This window comes from Urocitellus parryii, chromosome 5 (genome assembly GCF_045843805.1).
Source record: "Urocitellus parryii isolate mUroPar1 chromosome 5, mUroPar1.hap1, whole genome shotgun sequence".
In the NCBI taxonomy this organism is placed as follows: domain Eukaryota; kingdom Metazoa; phylum Chordata; class Mammalia; order Rodentia; family Sciuridae; genus Urocitellus; species Urocitellus parryii.
This window is the reverse complement of record NC_135535.1, coordinates 72,931,415-72,948,499: the sequence shown is the minus strand read 5'-3', so window position 1 is coordinate 72,948,499 and position 17,085 is coordinate 72,931,415. Positions and strand designations below refer to the sequence as shown.

At 34.4% G+C, this 17,085-nt stretch overlaps 1 protein-coding gene across 5 annotated transcripts in view; it reads right to left on the bottom strand.

Annotated features, from left to right (window-relative positions):
• Positions 1-17,085, bottom strand: part of Yaf2 (YY1 associated factor 2) — a 71,855-nt gene that overhangs the window by 30,644 nt on the left and 24,126 nt on the right. The window lies entirely within an intron of this gene.

Here is a 17,085-nt window from a genome sequence, read left to right as displayed (position 1 = left end):
AAATGTTAAAAAAAATTACCTGGCACCTATTTTGAGATAAGATAATCCAGAGAGATGAGTGTAACAGCAGAAACTATCACCAATTTATTGCAATAATCAGGAAAGAGATGATAGTAGTTTATATTAGGATGATAACAGTAGAGGGTTGATGAAGTATATTTTTAGATGTACAGCATACAGGATTTGCAGATGAATGAGAAATACAAGGTTAAATAAATAAGAGGATCAAGAAAGGAAAACTGGGAGACGAATCTATGTTCCATTTTACATGTAAGATTTAACACCTAGAAGGCATACAAGTGGAGTTGCCTAAATAACTGCCTAGTAGTTCCCATATGAAAAAAATGGGGTTCATTTCTTGAACATATCTCATTGAAAACACTTTTTTTCAGTCACACATTAAACATACATACAAGCCAGGCACAGTGGCACACGCCTGTGATCACAGTGGCTTGGGAGGCTGAAACAATAGGATCCCAAGTTCAAAGCCAGGCTCAGCAATGGCAAGACACTAAGTAACTCAGTGAGACCCTGACTCTAAATAAAATACAAAATAGGGCTGGAGATGTGGCTCAGTGGCCGAGTGCCCCTGAATTCAATCCCCAGTACCAAAAGAAAAAAGAAAATGAAAATACAAACACATATACATTGAGTAACGAGAAATATTCACAAGTGATTAAAATACATGCACTAAATCCTATTATGTGAGAAGTCTAAATTAAGACTAAGAAATTTAGGTAAATATAAAAACTTGACTAGATGTTAAGGTTCAAGAAATGAGGAAGAATAATCAGTAAAGTAATAGAGATTCAACTCATGAATGAACATAATCAAATAAATTATTTTATCTAGCTCTCTACTATTAAATAAATCAAATTTTAACACCTTAAAATGAAATTGTGGCTTTAAATATAACTTTAATTTAAAGAAACATTCATAAATCAATGCTGAATGCTAAAATGAAAGATTTCCAAAAAGTATTTCTAAACTTGAAAAAAGTAAATAAGACACTTAAATAGGCCAAAAAAATCTGTTAGGGATATATCCCAGAAGCTGAAACTTAAAAGAATGTATGAGTTGGAAGGGTGAAATGAATATTCCATACAATAGAAACCACATAAACAAATACTCAGAATTAGGAATTATTAAGACTTAGAGAAATGAATCATCCATTCAAAAATATTTACTATGCACTCATTTTATTAAAGGATTTGGGAATCAAAAATGAAGACAATGTCATCTGTCTTTAAAATGTCTACAAAACAGTGTGAAGGGGCTAGGGCTATGGCTCAGTGGCAGCGCACTTGCCTGGCATGTGTGAGGCACTGGATTCAATTCTCACCACTGCACACAAATAAATAAAGATCTATCAACAACTAAAAAATACATTTAAAAAAAAACAGTGTGTGGGGCTGGGATTGTGGCTCAGCAGTAGAGCGCCCGCCTAGCACGTGGGTTCAATCCTCAGCACCACATAAAAATAAATAAATTAAATAAAGGTACTGTGTTCAACTACAACCAAAAAATAAATATTAAAAAAAAAACAGTGTGAAGTGTGGATTATCAAAGAAGTCATGATGTGTTAAAGAGAGTTATATCCAGACAGCTACAGAAATACACAGGATAGGTACCTAGACAGATCCCCTAGAGAAGGCTTTCTGAAAGATGTTGACAATTAAACTGAGACATGAAATTAACAGGAATTAACTAAACTGGGAGGAAGGAATAGGTCAGGGTTGGGGTTGAGAGACAGAAAATGGGAGAAAAGGTAAAACAGGGATTAAAGCATGTGCAAAGGCTAGAAAGAACAGACCATGTGGTGTGGGGAAATGGGGTGGGTAATTTGGCCAGGGTATAACTTTTTAGGAGTGCATGGCAAGAGTGAAGACTAAAAAAATAAATAGAAACCACACCACGAAAGGATATGTAATACAATTTAAAGAGTGTGGGCTTTATCCTAAGAATGTCTCCTTGGCTGTACGAAAAGTCTCATAACACAAAAAAGGAAATTTAGGGGTTATTAATGATGGTGGAATGTGATGATCATTATTATCCAAAGTACAGGTATGAAGACAAAAATTGGTGTGAATATAGTGTGTATACAACCAGAGATATGAAAAATTGTGCTTTATATGTTTAAAAGAATTATAATACATTACACACACACACACACACAAAACTTTTAAAAAAGGAAGTTTAAAGTAGCAAGGAACCAGATTATCTAGAACAAGGGTTATAAGAAGAACTATCTTCAGAGACTAGATTAGTAATAAACATTAAGTTAAGAGAAGCAAGCATAAGAAAAAAACAGGAAATTATGAGAAAGGTAGAAACCAAGCCACAACTAAGTTTGGGCAAATTATTGCAGCGAACAAATGTAACTTAGTGTGCTAATCTTAAGAAGATAGAAATCTCTTGATGTTTTTGTAGGTTTCAAGAGAAATCTCTATGTTTTTGTTTGTCTTTATTTTTGTCTTTGTTTTTCAGTACTGCGATTGAACCCAGGACCTCATGCACTCTACCACTGAGTCACATCCCAGGTATTCTTGATTTTTTCAATAATGGCAAATACATTTCTTCAAAACATGGCACAAGTCAACAATGATTGAGAGGACCAAACAAACAAGACTATAAGCCAAACTGGTACCACCAGATCTTGTAGAACCTCTAAGACAGAGTGGGAAAGGAGAAGATTTAAACAGAGATGGATGCTCCTGAAGATTTAAACAGGGATGACAAGTAACCACAGCCTGACAAGGCACAGTGACCGTTTTGTTCACTTCTGAGAAAGTAACTCAAATTTAACTGATCTCAGCAAATGTTTAGTAATGAAGTAAAAACTGGAATTTTCTGAAAATTAGTATCATGACAGTAGATAAGAAAACTAATTTGCTCTTCTACCAGTTTTTAGTTTTGCTCACTCTCAGCTGCTAGCTAGCACATGCTGTCCAGCAGTCTGTCTATGCTACCTAGTATCCTTTCTTTGGCCATATAACTGGCTGCAACTCACCAAAGACCACTATAAGCAACTATCAGCTGTCATTTGGCTAGGGCAATGAAATTAAATAAAATGAATGCTCACAGTGAACAGGCAAAGAATATTCTTTGATTGACTTCAACTCCAAGCCAGAAACTCTAACGTTAATTCCATACCCTACATTTTAAGATTATTACTAATGCTAAAATTGCTATCATATTGGGGATTACCAACAGACAAATGCTGCACTGACTGTGGTTGGCAATGCTTGACAACAATATTGGATATGCCTGGACAGCAGGATTCAGAAGGAATAATAGGGTAATATCTGAGATTCTGCTAGAATGGAGGTGGAGTAACAAGGAGGCAGGCTGAAAGACTGGAAACTCAGAACAGGTATAGAAATTAAGCAATAATTAAGATAACAAAACAGGTGGCCCAACAAACTTCAAAATCTAAACATTTATATATCCAGAGTGCAACTAATCTCACAGGAGTAGCCAAGTGTGGTGGCATATTCCTGTACTCCCAATTACAGGGGAGACTGAGAAAGGAGAATCACTTGAGAGCCTAAAAGTTTGAGGCCAACCTAGATAAAATAGGGAGACCCCACCACAAAAAAAAAAAATTATAGAATTATAGAAATTCTTCATTTAAGAGACAGGGATAAACAGTATTAGAGGTTAAAAATTCATTTACTGAGAATAATACTCTTAAATGCCCCTTACCTTAAGAAAGATGAAACCAATAAGCTATCAAAATGTTAAGTCACATGCGTTATACCATAGGGCTCTTTTTCACAATATACTAATTTTCAAATAATATTTACCAGGGATAAAAGTAGAGAAAAATGAGTTGCTCTGAAAAGCATTTAGTAACTAGGGAAAGAAAACCCTATCCCCATAAAGCAAGTGTTGAATCTCATTTTTTAAAAAAGAAATCATCATGAAAGGAATCCTTCTGATTTGGAGGAATGACTTTAAACCAAGAGAGATTTGTTATCCTGCTCCATTAGTGAATAATAATATATAATAATCCTACATTCTCTAGCTAATGGAGGTTTGAGTCAAGATATTCTGATAAAAAGTAGGAGCCAATATTCCAAAAGCTTATATACTTCACATAAAGAAATTAAGTAGACTAAATATCACAGACCACCTGATAGCACTTAAATGTGCTATCAAGTACAGAAACAGCACAATTTCAGATTACCAATGATCAACAGTAGAGCTGATACCCATGAACAGGTGTTCATGGATATATAAAGCATCTTTAATGAGAAGTTAATAGGCAAAAATAAAACCACATTTCTTTTTCAGACACTCTTAAATCTGTGTTGTATAATACAGAAACCAAGTGGGTACCGAGCACTTAAAACATGCCTGATCAATATCAGATGTGCTTTAGATGTAAAATACATCCCAGATTCAAAGATTTAGTATGAAATAAATATTGTAATATCTCACTAATAACCGAAAGAATAACATTTTAGATTCTTTGAGCTAAACAAATATAATACTAAAGATAATTTCACCTGAAATCAGTATGAAGGTTCCTCAAAGACTAGGCATGGAATCGCCATATGACCCAGCTATACCACTCCTTGGTACCTGCCCTAAAGAATTAAAGTCATCTTCTACAATGATACACACATATCCATGTTTACAGCAGTACAATTCACCACAGCCAAACTATGGAACCAGTCTAGGTATCCATGAACAGATGAATGGATAAAGAAAATGTGGTGTTTTATTCAGTCATGAAGAAAAAAGAAATTGTTGTTTGCAGGAAAATAGATGGAACTACAGATCAAATGTTAACTGAAATTGTTAGACTTAGCTAGTGAAGGTTCCTATGTTTTCTCTCATATGCAAAAGCTAGAGAAGAAAAAGGAAAAGAGAGATGGGGGCAGAACTCAGAAAATCAAAGGCCATCAGCAGAGAAAAGGGACCAAGGGGTGGGAGCCAGGAAAACAGGGGCAAAGTGCTGGGAGTGATATTGGCAAATTATATTCCATGTACAAATATGTAAAACAAATTACATCATTATTTACAATTATAATGTATGAATAAAAAATGCAGGGAAATAAGGTAATTTCACCTGTTCCACTTTACCTTTTTAAATTACATACATGGCTCCCCCACCAAAGTTTTTGGCAGTACTGGGGATTGAACTCAGGGCCTCACACATGCTAGGCAAGCAAGCACTGTACTACTGAGCTACAACTCTAGTTGCAGTTTGCATTATATTTGTATTGGACAGTGCCACTCTGCTTAGCCATGACTAATGTGAAGTCTTAAATGCATACGGCTATTTCAATACTTTTACTGAATTTAATATTGTTTGTTTCTTTAGTTAATATTAAGTTCCTCTTGAGTACATCTTGGATAAGTTGATTTTAAGGTAAAAACATCTTATCAGGCTGTCAAAAAAGAGAATGATCAAAATTTCTGGACAGAGACTTAAGCCAGCAGTGTTTTTTTACAAGCACTGTTCACTATAATTTGTACAAATTTGTCCCTCCTTGACAATGTTCAGATACTTAAAATTGCCTTTTGGGGAGGATCTCACATACGCTAATTCCAATCCAATTTACCATCAAAGAAAATATAACTCTCTCCCTAAGATGAAATGAAATAATAGCACCACTCTTTATGAGATACCATGACAGATTTTAAAAGGATTTCTATTACTACAAACAAACTAGTATCATCTGGAAATAGTCCATGGTCCATCTGGAAACTTGAAAAGAATATGGTTTTAGGATATTAAGACTTTCAGAAATAAAATACAGAACATAAGCAGTTTTATAAGACAACACTGACTGAAAGAGAATACAATAACACTGAGAACAAAAATTGTACTATCATGAGATTTTAAGAGTACTAGTTTTTAAAAAAGTACTGGACTTAGTAAAATGAAATTAAAATGAACTTTTGATATTCAAAATTTCCTACAGATTAAAATATTACTCAAGTCAGAGTTCTTTCACACAAAACAATTCAAGTTTTCATATACTATTCTCATTCAAATTACCTTAGTCTTGGAAACCACTGGAAGTAAATGGAACCCACAGAAGATACACCAAATAGTTTAAGAAAAATGTTGGTTAAGGTGCTAGTTAATTTGAGAGTAAAGTATAAAAGCTAAAAGTAAATAAAGTATGAAAGTTATTCATTCAAGCATCCAGAAGTCCACTAACCACAAGGAATTACGCTAAATTTTAGAGATAAAATGACGAACAAGCTATACACTACAGAGATTATTCTTTGGTAGTTTTGTAAAAGAACAGGAAGTGCCATCAATATTACTAATATCACTAAATATTATTGTTATTTAAATTATATATTATATATTTTGTGCATATTATATTTTATATAATCATTTAATATTATAATATTTAATGTAATTAAATATTATTAAAATTATATTGCCATCAATATTTCAGTGGCTGTTTCTCATGCCTCAAGTCAAGGTATTTCCTCTTCTATTTGTATTTGGAGGGAAAAGGCAGTGATAAGAGATACAGGGAAGAAGAAGGAAAGAGACCTGCACATAACGACTGAATTAAATCATTTTCCTTCTCTCTTTCCCTGTAACTCTCTGAACTCCTTAAAGAGGGGATGAAACCTATTCATCTCCCTTTCCCTAGCACCTACCATTTATCTGCTGCTCATTCTCAGAACCAGGCTAGTCTATAAGCTATTGTGTCAGAGCCATTGCTTTTTTATTATTTTTTTTCAACTACAGACTAATATCGAAAATGAAGGGCTGGGACTGGGGCTCAGTGGTGGAGTGCTTGCCTAGCACGTGTGAGGCACTAGATTCTATCCTCAGCACCACACACTCAAAATAAATAAAATAAAGTTATTATTTAAAAAAATAAGAAGAATAAAACATAAGAGCCGGGGTTGTAGCACAGTGGTAGAGCACTTACCTAGCACGTGTGAGGCACTAGATTTGATCCTTAGCACCACATAAAAATAAAGTTATTGTGTCCATATACAACTAAAAACGTATTTAAAAAAAAAAAAAGCTATAACACATATTCTTTAAGGAAAAACACAGAGCCCACAGTTTTGTTTCAACTACTATCACCAGATTCCCCTCACCTCCAAAACCCATCCGGAAGCAACCAATATCATGAGTGTGTTGTAATGGCATCACACGGTGCAATTTAACTTTTCCTTACATTTTTAAGAGGGCCCCTCCATATTCACACACACAAAAAGGTAACATGACACGGTGAACTCTAAAATCAGGCAACTGAGGTTCAGATCCGAACTCTCACTTGTGGACGGCCTCTGGGTTCAATCACCAGTACCATACAGAAAAAAATTGAGGTGGTGAAACCTTCACGAGGGGGCCAAGTGGAAGTAATTAGGTCACCAAGGCTATCACCTCAGAAGGGATTAATGCTAGTCTCACAGTGTGAGTGTGTTCTCTCAAGAACAAGTTATTTAAGAAAAAAAAAAGATCCTTCTTCATTCTCTGGCTGCTAATCATAAAATCTTATCTGCACATGCCCTGCCATTGTGATGTCATCCACCATGAGACCATAAGTAGAGCAGATGGGTACACTAAGTCATAGAAATTCAACCTCCAAAACTATGAGCTAAATAAAGCTCTTATCTTTATAAAGTACACAGCTTCAGGTATTTTATTACAGCAACAGAGAAGACTAGTACAGTTATTTATCTTTACATGCTTTAGTAGTTCCATATTTAAAAAGGAGATAATAGCACCTATTTCTCAGTTTTCATGTAGATTAAAAATATTGATGTACATAAAGTACTTAAAACAACAGTAGGCATAGAAAGTGTAATTTGTTTATTAAAATAATCATTAATGATAATGATCTAAACAGGTCTAGGCAATTCTTCACCATACAATTATTCTATATATTATTTTTAAATGTCCTTCTACTGAGAAACATTTACATTTTGTCTTCCAAATGAATACTCATTTACAAATTTCCTAGAGAAAATATGCAAGTTTTAGTAGACTAATACCTTAACTAGCTGTTAATTGCAGGACACTGGGGTATACACATTTTCAACTACACAAAATCCCATTCTGAGCTTTGCAATTCTATAGATGAAAACAAACAGTTCATGTTTTCAACTACATTTCCTTACAAATGAAAGTATGCATCTTTTCAGTTCATTAGCCATTCCAATTTCCAGTTACCTTTGCTACAAAGTGCATTTATATCATTGCTCATTTTATTTCTATCTCCGTCATGTTCTTTCAATTTTTAGACCTGGATGAAAATCCACTGGCTGTTAAAGATATTGTACACAGCTGTTCCTAGTCGTGCCAATTATCTTTTAGTTCTTCTTTTTTGAAAGAGTAAAATTGTTTATCCTTGATGGCTCATTCCTCTTGACTTGTTATATTTTTGCATACAATTTGTTATGGTGCTGAAACTCAGCCCAGAGCCTCACCCACGCTAGGCAAGCACTCTACCATTGAGCCACATCCTCAGCCCTTGCATGTGGCTTGAAGGAGAGATGTAGTTTTCCCTCCATATATAAAATCAATTCAACATCTACTTTTTCTTTTCATACTACTAAATGCTACTTCTGGCATTCACCAGAGACTCATTGCTGAACTTTCTGTTGTGTTACATTTATCTGTTTTTTCCTGTATAAATACTATATTATTTCAAATCCCACAGTTTTTTTAAAAAATTAGGATATAACTTACATATAGTAAAATACAAAAATACTAAACATACAGCTTGATTTTTAAGCACAAAGAGCACTATGTGTTTCACCCCAAACCAAGTACTAACATTTCTCACACTCCAGAAGGCTCTCTCATGACCCTTTCTAATCAGTACCATGCTTCCAAGATAACCATGCTTCCTATCTTTTCAACATAGATTAGTCCTGTTTTTGAACTTCTTGCAAATAAATCACCAATATGTAATATTTTGTCTCAATTCTTCCACACAAAATTAAGTTTAGAAGAAAATTATGTTGTATGTAGTAGTATTCTTTTTTATTGCTATGCAGTATGTAATAGCCCATTCTAAATACCATAATTTTACAATCAGTCTTAATATCAAACACAAGTTACTTCTCATTCTTTTTCTTCTTCCAGAACTACCTTATTTATTTATTTGTTCATGAGGGTCTGAATCCAGAGGCACTTTACCACTGAGCTATATCCTCAACTCTTTTTATGTCTTATTTTGAGACAGGGTTGTTAAATTGCTGAGGCTGACCTCAAACTTGTAATCCTCCTGCCTCAGCCTCCCAAGTAGCTGGGATTACAGTCCTGCACCACATTGCCTGGCTCTGTACTATCTTATGCCCTTACTTTTGCACATGAAGGTCATTTTCCACAAATAATCCCATCAGGATTATTATTTAAAACTACATATAGAAGTAACTTTAGTAATATTTTCTATTAAAATAATTTTAAACAAACTTCCCATCCACAAACAGCATATTCTGCCTTTTATTCAAACCAGATTTTATGTACTTCAATAAAATTTGGGGTATTTCATATAATTCCCTATAAAGAATATCTTTTTTATTTTCTAAAAAAAAAAGATATTCTTTATAGGCTGCTGCCAATATGAATGTTAACCTGTATACAGGAACACTGAATTATCTTATTATTACAGTGTGTTCCTTTCTCTTACATTTTCTAGGGAAATGTTCTAACTTCTCTTCCTTTCCAATCTTTTTTGGGTTTTATTGTTTGTATTTTTTATTTTTGCTCATCTTACTGACACACTGACAGAGATATATTTGTCTTCCTCTTGACATTAACAAGAATGTGTATAAGGTTTCACTATAGAGCACGATGGTTACTGTTTGAGAAAGTTTAAAAGGCAAATTTTACTGGAAGAAAAAAGTTCACTTGTCTTTTAGGGTTTAAGAAGGTGATCTGTTTGCTGGGTGCAGTGGCACACAAGTGCAATCCTAGCAATTCTGGAGACTTAGGCAGGAAGACTACAAGTTCGAGACTAGCCTCCACAATTTAGTGAGATCCTCAGCAATTTATCGAAGATTTGTCTCAAGATTTAAAAAATAAAAGGGGTTGGAGATGTAACCCAGTGGTAAAGTGCCCCTGGGCTCAATCTCCAGTGTCAAAAATACATAAATAATTTATCTATTTTTTAACATGAATGGATACACAGTTTCTATCATATACTTTTATGAAATCCATCTAGATTTTTCCCAGTGTTACAAATTATATAAACACGATTTTAAATACTGAACCATCCTTGTGTTCTTAACCCATTTAAATTTTTCATATCTGTGTCCATAAATAAGATTGACTGCAAAATATTTTCCCTTGTATATCCTTTCCAGTCTAGGTTTCAAGGTTAAATTTTTCTTATTAACAATTGGGCTGGGTGATCCATACTGGGGTAGGGAGGGGGAGAATGGGTGGAATAGACAAACTGTAGATAGGGCAGAGGGGTGGGAGGGAAAGGGAGTGAGCAGGGGGTTAGCAATGATGGTGGAATGTGATGGACATCATTATCCAAAGTACATGTATGAAGACATGAATTGGTGTGAATATACTTTATATATAAAACCAGAGATATGAAACATTGTGCTCTGTATGTGTAATATGAATTGCAATGCATTCTGCTGTCATTTATTTTAAAAGTCAATAAAATAAATAAAGTCAAGATGGGGCTGGGCACAATGGAACATGCCTAATCCCAGCAGCTCAGGAGGCTGAGACAGGGGGATCATGAGTTCAAAGCTGGCCTAAGGAACAGCAAGGCACTAAGCAACTCAGTGAGACCCTGTTTCTAAATAAAATACAAAACAGATCTTGGGATGTGGCTCAGTGGTTGAATGCCCCTGAGTTCAATCCCTGGTACCCAAAACAAAACAAAAAAAAGAGTCAAGGTAGGGCTGGGGTTGTGGCTCAGTGCTAGAGCACATGTTAGGCACTGGATTTGATCTTCAGCACCACATAAAAATGAATAAATAAAATAAAGGTATTGTGGGGGGGGGGACTCAAGGTGGCACACACCTGTAATCCCAGCAGCTCAGCAGAATGATGCAGGAGGATCTCAAATGCAAAACTTCCAGCAACTCAGTAAGGCCCTAAGTAACTTAATAAGACTCTGTCTCAAAAAATAAAAGCGGCTGGGCATGTGGCGCAGTAGTTAAGGACCTCTGAGTTTAATTTCTGGTACCGGAAAAAAAAAGTCAAGGTTGCTTTCCCTCTTTTAGTTCTCTAGTCAATTTGTATATAATTGGGGTGTGTTCCCCAAAGCACATCTGTAATCATGATTACAAATATGACTACTAATACTATTTCTTTGGATTCTACTTCACACAAACTAGGATGTCAATAGTCAAAAAGATAGATAATGGCCAGGCACAGTGGCACACACCTTAGTTCCAGCTGCTTAGGAGGCTGAGGCAGGAGGACTGCAAGTTAAAAGCCAGCCTCATCAACTCAGTGAAGCCCTAAGCAATTTAGCAACACTTTATCTCAAGAGAAAAAAAAACAGAAAAAGTGCTGGGAATGTGATTCAGTGGCTAAGTGCCCCTGAGTTCAATGTTTGGTACTAAAAAAAAAAGATAATAAAAAGTTTTGGTGAAGGTATGGAAAAACCAGAACCCTTATACATTATTGGTAGGAAAGTAAAATGATGCAGTTACTCTGGAAAACAATCTGACAATTCCACAAAAGGTTAAAGAGTTGCCATAGGAGCCAGCAAATCCACTCCTAGATATATACTCTAAGGAAATTAAAACATATATCTACACAAAAACTTGTACCTACAAGTTGAGGATATGGCTCAATGATAGAGTGCTTCTCTGTGTTTGATCCCTAGCATCATCCAAAAACAAACAAATAAACTTATACTATGTTCCTAATAGGACTATTCACAATAGCCAAAAGTGAAAAACAATCCAAATGGATAAACAAAATGTGATATTATCTGTACACAATATAATAATATTATTTGTCTTTAAAAGAGAATGAAATGCACTAATATATGCTGCAAAATGGATGAATCTTATATACATTATGCTAGGTGAAAGAAACCAATCACAAAAGGCCCAAGATTGTATGATTCAATTTTAAGAACTGTCCAGATAAGATGAATTTATAGAAGCAGAAAGTAGATTAGTAGATGCTTAAGGGTAGAAGGTTTAGGGAGATGAAGAATTTCTAAAACTGAATGGTAATCATGGCACAAGTTTGTAAAAAAGAAAGAAGGAAAGAAAGTCAGCCAGTCAGAAATGTGATGCTTGCCGGTAATCTCACAAATTCAATGCCAGCCTGGGCAACTTAGTGAGACCCTGTCTCAAGATTAAAAAAAAAAAAAAAAAAGTAAAAAACAGAACCCACTGAATTGTACTTTCTTTTTTATTTTTTGTAGTACTGAGGATGGAATCTCAGGTTGCTTTGGCAGTGAGCTATATCCCAGGTTTTTTTGTTTGTTTTTATGATCCTCCTGTCTCAGGCTCCTGAATTGCTGGGATTACAGGCATATGCTATCATACCTGGCTGACTGGGAAAATTATAAGGTATATGAATTGTATTTATTTATTTACTTACTTAGTGGCATGAAGATCAAACCTAGAACCTTGCATGTGCCAGGCAAGCACTATAGCACTGAGTTATACCCCAGCCCTATTATTAAAAACAAACAAACAAAAAAATAGTTTTAACTTGAGAAGGTTTACTACAACTTCAGTTGCCTAAATGGTGCCAGGCACAGTGGTGCATGCCTGTAATCCCAGCAACTCAGAAGGCCAAGGCAGGACGATCGCTAGTTCAAAGCCAGCCTCAGCAATTTAGGGAGGCCCTAAAGCAACTTAGCAAAACCCTGCCTCAAAATAAATAAAATGAAAAAAGGCTGGGGATATGGCTCAGTGGTTAAGGCCTATTGGATTCAATCCTAGTACCAAAAAAAAAAAAATTTTTTATACTCATTTTAAAATTTATATGCATGGGGCTGAGGATGTGGCTCAAGCGGTAGCGCTCTCGCCTGGCATGCGTGCAGCCTGGGTTCAATCCTCAGCACCACATACAAACAAAGATGTTGTGTCCGCCGAAAACTAAAAAATAAATATTAAAAAAATTCTCTCTCTCTTTAAAAAAAAAAATAAAAATAAAATATATATGCATATAAATTTAATGGTATTTCTTATTTTTAAAATCATTATTATATTTGTAGTAATACTTTTTAAATTTTACTACTTATTATTATAGCTTTTCTTGATGAACAGTTCCAGAATCAACTGAAAAGAACTAGATCTGATTTGCTTTAATCATAATACTGCTTTTATGTCTAATAATTTTCTACTTCACCAAATTCTATTTTTAGTTCCTTTCTTCCTTCTTTCTTTGGTTTTACTGTGCTCTTTTTTAGTGTTTTTTTTTTCAGCTGAATATTTATTTTCAAAATAGTATCAATCTTTTAATATAATCAAAGCAATATATTTTTCTAACATCCCTCAAATTTTGATACAATGCTTTTGTTGTAACTCTATTCTAATTATTTTATAATTAATTTCCTTTTGTTGTTGTTATTGTTATTTTAGGAGACAATGTCTAGCTCTAGCAATCCTCCTGTCTTAGCCTCCTAAGTAACTAAGACTGCATGAGTGTTCCAACATGCCCAGCTCTACATTTTTTAATTCTTGAAAATTCTTAATCATTTTTTTCTTTAATATTGCTCTCCACTATTGTAGTCTCTCTTCTAAAACTCCACTTAGACACATGTTGGAGCTTCTCAACCTGTCCTCTAACATATCTTAGTTTTTCTTTCTTGTTTTTCATCTCTTATATCCTGTGCTGTTCTGGAAGAATTCTAACTTCCATTTTCAAACTACTAACTTCTCCCTTTAGCTGTGTCTATTTGCTCATTTATGAAGTTATTTTAAAATCATATTCTTTATTTTCAAGATTTCAATTCTTTACATATCAACTTATAATTACTATTTTTAAAATAATTGTTCTTATTTAAATGTAATTCAATATGCCCTCAATTTAAAAAGGTAATAATATTTTCTAGTACTGAGAATTGAATCTAGGGGCCTTTCATTACTGAACTCCATATACAATCCTCTTTACTTTTCATTTTAAACAGGTTGCCCTTAAACTTGGCCCTCCTACCTTAGTACCCTGTATAGCTGAGATTACAGGCATGTGCCAAGCAGCCTAGCTAAAATAGACATATTTTAAGTTAAGAAACTTTTAGGCAAAAGTTTCCATTTAAAATTTATCCATTATGAAGCTCATTTTTAATGATAAAAGGGGAAAAAAAACTTCTTATAGTTCTCTTGGCTGTTATTCTGCCAAATGTCATCCCACTGTGCCTACTTGGAGCAAGGCATGGAAAGAATAGGTTCTATTATTTCCATTTAGAATTAGAGGAGCTGAAGCACAATAAAGTTCTCTTTAAGGTACTTTCTCCTCAACTTTTTTTTTTTTAATATCAAAGTCACAGAAATGTTCACAGTAAAATGAATACCTTATACCTTTCACCAGGGTTCAAATTTGTTAATGTTTACCACATTGGCTTTATCTTTCCTTTTACCTCTAAATACACATACACACACCAAATCCAAATATTCATATACCTTTTTTCTGAACCCATTCCTGAACCCATTAAGATACACCACATTCAAATATTTTAGTATTTATCTTCAAAGAATAAGGACACTGTCAGTACAACCATTATGTTGTTAAAATACCACACAAACTATGAGCTTTAATAGAAGATTACATAGATTTGCAATAGCAGATTCAAAGCTAGTATTTAAGTCATTTGACTAAATGTTTTTTATCTAGGCTTGCCTAATGATTGGACCTGAACTGATTCTCTGGTGATTATTTCCATGAGACAATCCACCAAAGAACATTTTCTTCCCTCCATGACCTTCAAAATAAATTTCATTTACTCCTTCACTTGACAAGTATTCTTAAAAAACAAACATTTCTGCAAATCAAGCAATAATCTTCTAGGATATTAAACCTCAAATATCAAGTATTCTGAATTTCCAGACTGTTTTCACTACTTTTTAATTTTATTTTATTCAATTTATTTATTTAGGTATAGGAATTGAACCCAGGGCACTTTACCACTAAGCTTACATTACATCCGCAGCCCTCTTTATGTTTTGAGATAGGCCCTCACTAATTTTGCTGAAGGTGTCACTAAACTGCCCAGGCTGGCCTTCATCTTGCGATCTCCCTGCCTCAGTCTCCTAAGAAGCTAGGATTACAGATGGGTACCACCACACCCACCTTCTAGGCTGTCTTCTTACACTGTGTAGCAGCTTAAAGTGAAGCCAGTATAATTAACACTCTCAAAACTAGACATTCCTTTTTATATGCCACAGAAATCCAACCAATGAGAATTTCACTATACAAGCTTTTCAAGGGAAAAATATGTTTTTCAAAAAATATAATTACATAGGACTGACAAGGGAAAAGAATCTGTTTCATACATGAAAAACTAAGTATATTCATCAATCTACATGGAAAACTAATTTTTCAATGAGTATTATTTCATCTTAATCACTGATGTTAGGAAATGAAGAAAATTAAAAATTATAAAACCCTTTCAAGGAACACACAAAATAGCAATATAACCTAACATTAATAGTTAAGAGATAAACTGTGTCATACAGATAACTATTACCAAAGACATGTTTAAGATCAAGCTACAATCAAATACTAACAAGATCATTTACTATATGCTGCTAGGAACTGTACTAGGAACATTCCATAGATTAACATAATGTCACAGAAACCCTTCTTTTTCACTGGGAAAACACAGCCAGCGAAAAACAATTGATATAGGAGTAAGGGCATGCTTTAACTTTAAAAGTACAGAAAAGAAGAATAGGGAGAAGGTCATTTCAAGAAAATGGGAAAGCACCAATCAAACCATAAATATGACAACTATCCCAAGTAATATCAAAACATGAGTTTCAAGTTGAAGAAATGGCTAAGTAGAATGGAATTGAATTATGAGAGGCCTCAGTTACTATAAATAAAAGTTTATAAAACAGCTGGAGCAGGACACCCTACACGCTTTATGTATTAAAAATGCTTTTAGAAGAATTATTTGATACTACTACTAAATGAGAAAGAAACCAAAAGAAAAGAATTAGCTAATGCTAACATTTACATACCAACTCAAAAAACTGTCACCTGAAGAATCACAGAACTCAAACTGAACCAATTCTACTACACTTCAAATCAATAAGCACTTTTGTCAGGAACAAGGAAGTGGTAGATATACTTGAAAAACAATTTATATCTTCAATGAAGTTTAAAGGTATACTGAAAATTATGTCATTAAAACTGCTAGTCAGGGGCTGGGGATGTGGCTCAAGTGGTAGCGCGCTCGCCTGGCATGCATGCGGCCCGGGTTCGATCCTCAGCACCACAAAGATGTTGTGTCCGCCAAAAACTAAAAAATAAAATAAATATTAAAAAAAAAAAAACTGCTAGTCAGCCAGATGTGGAAGCACATGCCTGTAATCTCAGCTACTTGAGAGGCTCAGGGAGAAGGATCTTAAATTCAAGGCCAGTCTCAGCAACTTAGTGAGAACCTGTCTCAAAATGAAATTTTTAAAAGAACTGAGTGTATAACTCAGAGGTAGAATCCCATTGGGTTCAATTCCCCAGTACCACCAAAAAGAAAAAAAACACCACCAACAACAAAATCCCTGCTAGTTAGTAGTTAGACTTGGGATGCAGTTCAGAGGCAGAATGTGTGCTCAGCATGCACAAAACCTGGGTTCAGTATGCAACACTGAAAAGAGAAGGCATGCCCATCAATTAACATAAAACTACTTTTACTGTTCAGTACTACTGTACAAAAATAATTTGACTAAATTTGGTATGTGCATTAAATTTATAATACCAGTATTTACTTTAATAAAAGCAACATGATAAATAAATAAACTTATACAAGACTTTAATAGGGGCTGGGGATGTACCTCAGTGTTAGAGTATTTGCCTAGCATGTACAAGGCCCTGGGTTTGATACCCAGCACTGAAAAAAGAAAGAATATCTCTATACTGCTTTAGAACTACACTATTCACCAAAGCTAATGAACATACATTTTTAGAAACAATTACTATGTAAA